Source organism: Mastomys coucha, unplaced genomic scaffold (assembly GCF_008632895.1).
Source record: "Mastomys coucha isolate ucsf_1 unplaced genomic scaffold, UCSF_Mcou_1 pScaffold9, whole genome shotgun sequence".
In the NCBI taxonomy this organism is placed as follows: Eukaryota; Metazoa; Chordata; class Mammalia; order Rodentia; family Muridae; genus Mastomys; species Mastomys coucha.
In genome coordinates, this window is record NW_022196915.1 from 91,902,538 (window position 1) to 91,911,354 (window position 8,817).

At 39.3% G+C, this 8,817-nt stretch overlaps 1 non-coding gene and 1 pseudogene across 1 annotated transcript; both read left to right on the forward strand.

The window, feature by feature from the left end:
- The window catches only part of LOC116084216, a 7,536-nt pseudogene extending 4,474 nt beyond the window's left edge, over positions 1 to 3,062 (forward strand).
- Positions 3,063 to 3,690: 628 nt separating this feature from the next.
- On the forward strand, positions 3,691 to 3,818 carry LOC116085535. Its single transcript, XR_004116623.1, has one exon. It is a non-coding gene; the product is annotated as a small nucleolar RNA SNORA17 (small nucleolar RNA).
- Positions 3,819 to 8,817: the final 4,999 nt, after the last annotated feature.

Below are 8,817 nucleotides of genomic sequence, written 5' to 3' on the forward strand. Positions count from 1 at the left end.
TGGACATATAAATGATAGACAAAGGAATGTTAGATAGAATGATTACATAAATTGGCCTATTTGACTATGAATACTAATTCCCATGGTAGGCTATCTTTAAGAATGGGAAATTTAGAAGGACCAAGGACCAAAGAAGCCAACATTTCTGAGACAGGTGAAAGGCCTGAGACTCATGAGAGGCTTTCTGCACAAATACCAGTCTGAAGTTGTATAAATCTGAAGATCTTCAGCCAGTCTAAGGGCACCTCAACTTAGAGGAAGAGGAATTATGCACCCCCCATTTGACCTTTTGGTCTACCTGGATTCCATCTTATTACACATTGCTGTCACATAGAAAACAGATTTTCCTCATCCATTCACTGACAGATGAGTCAAGCATCTCTGATAACAATGATAGTCACATCCGAACAATGATTCCCAGCCATCTTTCAGGTAACACTTAAAATTAGCCATTACATTGTCATTAAAAATACATGCTAACAGGTTTATGGAAACTGCATCTGTACTGAGGTGAACTCATTTGCTCGTTATCCCTAGGCTAGGTAGCACTGTGCTCCTTAGTGACATAATCATCAGCTCTGATTTGTACTTAAGTAGGACTATGGCTATCAGCCACATCACACAGCTATGGCATGCCTCTTTTAGAATACTACAATTCCTGTTCTGACCTGTAACACTCATAATTTTGTTGCTGCTCAAGCTTGAAAGTATTCACTGTATCAGATATATCAGCTACAACTTTATATATATATACATACATATATATTCAAATATATCTATCAGATATATATGAAGATACAGCAGATATATCAACCATATCTTTCCTATAAGGCCTTTTGTAGGAAAGGGTCACTAATATGTCAAGACTGCCAAAGTCAATAGGAATAAATGAGCAAGCAACAAAGTGTGAATATTCTTGGACATCAGCAAGGAGTAAGTAAAAATTCAAAAATGGTTTCCTGGTTTGAGTGATGCTGGTAGTTCTTAAGGTTTTAGAAATTGAAGTTAGCTGATGAATGCCATTTATCTATAAATAGCCGGAGATTTTGGCCAGATAGAACTCCTTTCTGGGAAGCCAAATGGTAGTCATGGATGAGATATTGAAAGAACCGGGACTTCAGCCAAGTTTCTCTGACATCAAGTTTGACACTGTTTCTTTTGAACTAAATGCACAAGATTTAGACTCAGAACAATTTAAAAAGAAAATCAAAACTTATACATGTGTCTACTGCAGAGTCTTTACTTAAACTTTACATAAGGAAAACAGTGGGCCAAAAGTACCAGGTTACATTAATTATTTATGTATCTTGATTGCATTAGATGTCGCACACATAGTACCTGTTACTCTTGTTCCTGTCTTCAATACATGTGATAACTAAATATCCAATGCTAAATAAAAATTCATATTGTTGACTAGATTTCTAACATTGCATGCATATGCATAGTCATGTAACTTTATGTTGTACTTCTATTATGTTTTACAGAGTCACAAGCTGCCTTGAGTTTACAACAAGTATCTAAGGTAATATGTAAATAAATGCTAATAACCCAAAATTTAAATTAGAAAAATGTGTTTCTAACTTTTGACTCTAACTAAATTTATGAAGCTCACTATCACTTATGACGCTTTTCCTGCAAAAATGTATGTTTCTTATAGAGTATAAAACATTCTCCTCTTGAGTCCCAGAGATATATTCAATGACTGATTTTTCATGGAGACCTCAGTGTTTATACAAGGGGTTGAGATTTGAGCAGCCACAAAAATATCTTTACCAGGCTTGCCCCTGGCAACCCCATGTCACTTTTCATAGAGTATAAAATCTCTGTAGTGACAGCTCAAAATTGAAATAACCTTCAATTTTTATTATCCATTCTTTAGGTGGACTTAAGTTGGTAATTAGAATCCTGTGTGATAGGTGAGAATCCATTTCAGCTTCTAAATTAAGAATTCATGTAGGTCACAGGAATATTTATTTTAAATGTGTTGAAACTCAAAGTATTACTTCCTGGGGAGAAAAAGAAATATCATATAATCTTCGATGTAGTATACTCAAAAAAAGGAATAAGAGCCAAATTTCTGGAAGAAATGAAAAACAAACCTAACAAAAAGCCTCAAGATCATAATTACTTGAGAGTTCTAAAAGACATTCACTGCATGCATTTAGAAATTAAATAAGGACTCTAAAACGTGCTCTTAGGAAAGACCAATAGTACCACAGAATTCAATAGAAATGCACAAATCTGCTCAACCTTGAAAAGGAATATTAGGTTATATATGATGAGTATGTATGATATAAAATACATGTGAACTAGTGGTTAGAAAAGGTAAAAAATTAATAATATCAACTAAACATATAAGATACTATGCTGAAAAAAATAACTGAGGAAAAATAATTACACAGGGCAAGCATCAGTAAAATGAGAAGAAATTCGATGTTCAATAATGTCAAGAACTCAGAAGTTAATGTTACAAAAACAAGCAAGTAAATTATACATCATCTGTACAATAAATAAGTGAAGTATTATCACCATAACTTGTACAAGGTGTTGACTTTCTATTTTATTGTTGGAACTACTATAATCAAAACTGAGTTGTGTATTCTTCAAAATGTTCCAAAAATCTTCTGAAGTAGATTAAAGTTTTAAAAGTACTGTCTATTCATTGCCATTACCATACATCTATATGATATGTTTAGATCATAGTTGACCATCACTACCTCCTAATTACCTATTCTATTGATGCCTACCCAACCTGATCGCAATTCCATGTTGTCTATTATTATTATTATTATTATTATTATTAGTAGTAGTAGTAGTAGTATTAGTAGTAGTAGTAGTAGTAGTAGTAGTAACTGCTGTCTAATTAGTGCTATCCATGTGTGCTTGGATGTCTGGCCATCTACTGAGAGGTTTCAAACTACCAAAGACCACACACTTCCTAAAGAAAGTGTCATTTTCAATTAATTTCCAATATTTCTTCTTGTATAGGCACAGCTTTGGGCTTCCTTTCCCATCCATTTGGAAATTTTGACCGGGTTGATCTGCAAGTCTTGTTTACATAACCATCACTGTTAGTTGCTGTGTATGATATAACAATTTCAGGATTTTATGGTTCCATTCTTTATTCTCCAGCTCTTGAAGTCCTTTCTTTCTTTCTTCTGAGATGTTCCCTGAGCAGCAGATGTGGTTGCAGTTGATAGAAGATTCAGTCAGAGTGGAGCACTCTACAGTTACTAATACCAGGTACTTTGACCAGTTATGACTCTTCACATTAATTACTGTCCACTGTAAAATATTTTACTGATGTTGATTGCAGTTAAAATATGTAGATACATATGAAATGCTTAGAATATAGTTTCACAGTATGGCCATTTAGAAAAACAACAGCAGATACTTTCTAGGACCTATAATCTCAAAAGCCATGGGCTTTTGATTAGATTTATAGTTACAGACAGAAGTCCCCAGAATGGAAAAGTCCTTATATACAGTCAGAAAGAATTTTTATACCAAAGAAGGCCTCTCACCCAGACTCTTTTAGTTTGGACTCCAGCTTTGCCATAAATTATTTATGCAACTTTGTGTTGTTTCCCAAACTTCTGTGTGTCAGTTTCCTATGCTGCATTTATAACAAGGTTAGTGTGGTGGATGAATTATCATGATAAAATTGTCCAGAATAAGAAATAGTATATAACCTGGTGGCAAGTATGGCTGCTCTGTCATATGCATGTCAGCAGGTGGCAGAATGGAAACAGGTAAGTGTATAGTCAACGTTCTGACCTCTGACCTTTGAACATCTGAATGATCAGTAACCTAAAATTCCCTGATAAAAGCAAGCCTGAGATGAACACCAGTTGGTAGCACATAGGTTCAGATGATGGCTCCCAGAACTGGAAGCAAGATGGAGCAAGAAGAAGCCACCTGGGGCAGGGTCTCAGGAAGGAATAAACTGAGGCAAATGACCCTGGCATGGGACCGTTTGGGTAAGCCAGGCAAAGAGTGAGTACCAGATTGGCACCATGGGGTCTGGACAGGGAGCTAACCTGAGTCAGGTACCACAGTGGGGCTAAACAATACCAGAGATGACTCTTGCCTGGGCCGTAATGCATGAGCATAAAACTCCTGAGACCACTCCTGTGATGACCTCAGACATTCAGAGACCTGAGGTGCCATGAATTGAAGTAAATAAGTGGTAGAGAAATGGAAGAGAAAGAGAAGCAGAAGAATGAAGGCATAATGCAGACCAGCAGAAATGGAGACTCGAGGGTAGTGAGGAATAGCCTGATGCCCCTTGTCATCTAAAGAATGCAGTACAGTACAACACCTTTCCAGCTTCATTCCTCAGGAGAGCAGCCATGAACATTGAGGGAGCTGTGGGTGAGTTGGTCCCAGGATATAAGGATGGTAGACCTGGCCCTACCACTTGTCTTCCATATTTGTCATGGACAAGGAGGAGATACCCTCCTCCCACTTTATCCCTCACCACCTGTGACAAGTAGGAGAGCTAGTTCTAGGGTCATAAGAGCAGAAGAGCTGTCCCTGCCCCTCACCAGCTTCAGCACTTTTGAGAGCAGCCCCTGCACTTTGCCTGGGCAGCACAGTAAAATTGGTTAGCCAGCCCCAAGGGCATGAATATGGGAGAGCTGGCCTTGCTACTTATATGCTATATGGATGGGAGGGGTGACTTGTCCCCTGACTCCCACCACCTAAGGCAGGCAGGGGAGCTGGCCTAGAGATCAGCAGAATGGCTTCACTCTCCACCTGCTGCAAGATTTATGTGGGCAACTCATCTGTCACTGGATATGGGGTTTTCGAGTGAGCCACCCTGAGGGCATGTGTGTGAGAGAGCTGTCCCTGCCTTTTCATCTGCTGGGTGGTGGCAAGGATGAGGGAGAGGTACCTTGACATCTATGGCAAGCAGGATCGCTGGCCCCAGAGACATAAAAGTGAGAGAACTGGTCATGTCCCTCACTGACTCCAACACTTGGGAAAGCTGACCCTCCACCTCACATAGACAGTAGGTGGAACTGGCCCAGGTGGCTGGATTGCTGCTGTTCTGTCTCCAAGGTCATGAGAGCATGGAGGTCTGCAGGTTTACCAGCTTAGATACCTCTCAGGCCCAGATATGAGTTGGCTCATTCCAATATCTAACCCATTGATAGATTGCATGAAAAAGGCAGTTCTACAGAGTCCAAAACTACAGGATTTCCATGCCACTGGGCAACAACAGGCTATCCAAATAAGTCCTAGTAAGGCTCCAGCATTGAGTAGCAGAAGTTAGAGGTCTCGCACAAGAACAGTGAGCCATTGTATTAAACATTTGCAAGCAAAGAAGTGTGCACAAAATGATACACTGTGGGGCCCTCTGTGACACACTACAGCTGCTTCTGTGAGATATTTCTTTCTCTGTTGGGGGGAGGAAGGTTGCAAAGGTGAGTATGGAGGGAGAGGGAGATGAACAGAATTGGGATGTATGATGCAAAATTCACACACACAAAAACAATATGTAAAGGTTAAAACAAAACAAACAACAACATCATATGCCCAATAAACTATGAGCACTGTGTAACCGTTAACTTACTGCAGTGGGAATTATCTCAGGTCTTCAGGTGACGAGGTTATAATACAAAGTGTAGAAAAATTGAAGAACTTGTCCACATCCACACAGCAAGCACGTGGTGAGTGCAGCAGACTTACATTATCAGAATTTTCAACAAATGTGCTTTAGATAAATAACATAGCCATATCCTACAAGTAAAAGCGTCTATAAGAGAGGGGCAAGAGATAGGGCTATGTAGAACATATCCAAAAAGGAGATTCCCATACCTTGTGTAGCAGCAGCAGAGATCTCAGAAGACAAATGGGAAGAAGAAATTACTGCTTCAGAACAGAATAAGTAGGAAAATGCTCTGTTGTGTTCTGTGATTTTCCATTAAGCTGTCTTCGGTTTACAGTTAGTAGCCCTCCTTTCTATACGTAGGGAACATCATGACCTTGCTTCGGTATTACTAGTCTGTTTCTCTCACTTGAATGACCTTCATTTACATACCCACACTGTTACAGCATGCAGTGTCCTGGTGACATGCCCTTGTGTTCTAATCAAACTAACATAGCCATGACTCGAATCAAGCTTAGCAACAAATCATGATTTTAATGACCAATTTCCCTTAAGTGGATGCACTTATCTGAGAATAGGCGATGTTTGCTAGCTCATCTGTTACTCCTATATTTGTAGCCAATGATATTTGAAATACCTTTAACATAGGACATATAATAATTGAATAAATTTACTTTTTGTATCAGGATAATACATGTATACTGAAATTGAAATGCAATTTTCCTTGATTTGAGGATCACTATGAAATTTTAAAATGCTTTTATAGGAAGCAAAATTATCTGTGAGAAGACTTATCAGTCAAAAATAATCAGAGATACAAAATTTTCATTATTGTTTCAGTGTTTGACACTCAAATAAGCAATGGCCATCCTTGACATTTCCTGGCATTTACTCCCATTAAAAATCCTCTCAGGTTCATAATTAAAACTGTAATATCCCAATAATTGGAAGAATGTAGAAGCATTGCGGTGAGGAAGCATCTTAAAGTGTCTGCAAACATCCTGTTATGACTAGCTCCCTGTAAAGAAAGTACATTATTAATTCTTCTTTGCATTAAAGAAACAAGATTTTAGAGTATCATCATTTTTTAATGTTATTTATTAGGATTGCTATACCCATGTGAGATGTAGATGTTTTCTAAGCCGAGAAAACAGATTCTCATTTTTCTTTTCGGAAACCTTAGCATTTGCAGCTAACTGAATGGCACAGCAGGAGCTGTAATCAATCACAGTGCGCAATGTATTCCAAGATAAGGCAGCAATAGCAGTACAGAGGGAAATATTCCTTCTGTGCAAATAAATTACAGGAGATTTCAGGGATCTGGACATTGGACCCTTAGAGCCTTTCCTTGTGCTTTCTTTGCAGTTCAGTGCAGAGCCCTCTGCATCCAGCAAGGCTGTTCTTGATGCTCACAATGCCCCTTAGTCCTTCAGTACAGAATGACTTTCCGAGCTGTGCTTCTCTCCTTATCCTGAAATGGCAAGGGTGCTGGGAAGTCATTTGTTACTGAAAGAGTAACCATTAGCATTTCCATGTTAGCAATGAGGAATAATGAAATATTCACTTCATTTAGTACTGAATATAGGATTATTTTGCCAAGCATCCATTTCTAAAATTCCATTCTCTTTTCTGACAAAAGAAAAAAAAAACCTGAAGTTGAAATAAAGTGCACTCTGCATTCTTTCTAGATATTGAATGTTATATACAAAAAAGGAATTACATCAAAAGGTCTTCTACGTATATATGATCTAGCCACAAGCCTGGAATACAGACCAAGCTCTTACAGGGAAGGCTTGGTTCCAAATTTATGGGATCTCCCTCCCTCCTCATCTTCTTTCTCTCAAAAAACTATCATGCTGCACAAAAGACCAACACACAGCCAGTAGATCCTTCAAACTTTAAGCTCTTATTCACTGTGGGGAGCAGAAGAGACCTTGGGTGAACGAAGTCCCGAGTCAATGTGTGGTTTTGGTTCAGCATGAGCATGTCAAAGATGTCGTGTCTCAACTCCATTGGATTGACAAGGCCTTCTGCAGTGAGGCTGAGAGAAATGACAGTCTGTGTCATTATTCACTCATCATAAAAGCTGGGGTAGGAGGGTTTCCTTCATATCAATGCCTTTCCTACTCTTGCAGGTTTTATCCATTTTTTCCCACCCTTCAAATTGGTATTAGTGTATTTGTGCATAAAATTTCTCTGTGTGGTAGATGCTCGCAGTCAACTATTGGACTGAGCACAGGGTCCCCAGTGGAGGACTTAGAGAAAGAACTGAAGGAGCATTTGCAGCTAACTGAATGGCACGGCATTCAGGCAAAGGCTCTCATTCTAAATTCTGTGGGGTTTGCAACCCCACAGAAGAACAACCAACCAGACCTCTCAAGAGTTCCCAGGGACTAAACTACCAACCAAAGAGTACACATGGAGGGGCCCATGTCTCCAGCTGCATATGTAGCAGAGGATGGCCTTGTCTGGCATCAATGGGAGGAGAGGGCCTTGGTCCTGTGAAGGCTGGAGGCCCCAGTGTAAGGGAATTCGAAGGTGGAAGGTGAGAGTGGGAGGGTAGGTGGAGAAACACCCTCATAGAAGCAGGGGGAGGCAGGATGGGACAGGGGGTTTCTGGGAGGAGGGATCGAATCAGGAAAGGGGATAACATTTGAAATGTAAATAAAGTATTTCCCCCAAAAGATACTGTGTCAAAAATAAAAAGAAAGACACAAACCAATCTGTGTGCACACTTGCACATTTATGCGCATGAATGCAGCCTGCGCGTGTACCTCATGCATGTACAGGAGAAGACACTTGATCTTTTGTTTGAGATAGAAATTCGTACTTCTGGTTTTCTTTGTTTTTGTTTATTTTATCTGCAGATTGTCATGCTAGGTTGTTCAGGAAATTCTGGATATTCTTTTCTTTATCTCCGGTCTTGTCATAGGAGCACTGGGTTTTCAAACTCAAGGTTGCATGCTTGTATGGCAAGGTCTTTCCCCCACAGTCATCTCTGGAGCTGCAATGCTTCCCAATGTTAAGCCCCACACTTGAGTCAAACCTGAGATTTAAGAACTACAAAACAATACCAGATACATCCACACGTCGATTATCCAGACATACAATTTCCTTTTCTGATTTCCTGTTTGGAGATAGGTTCATCCCAATAAAAAGGACGTCTAATGTGTTATTGAAACATGGTAAGTTAAACAGTGAAA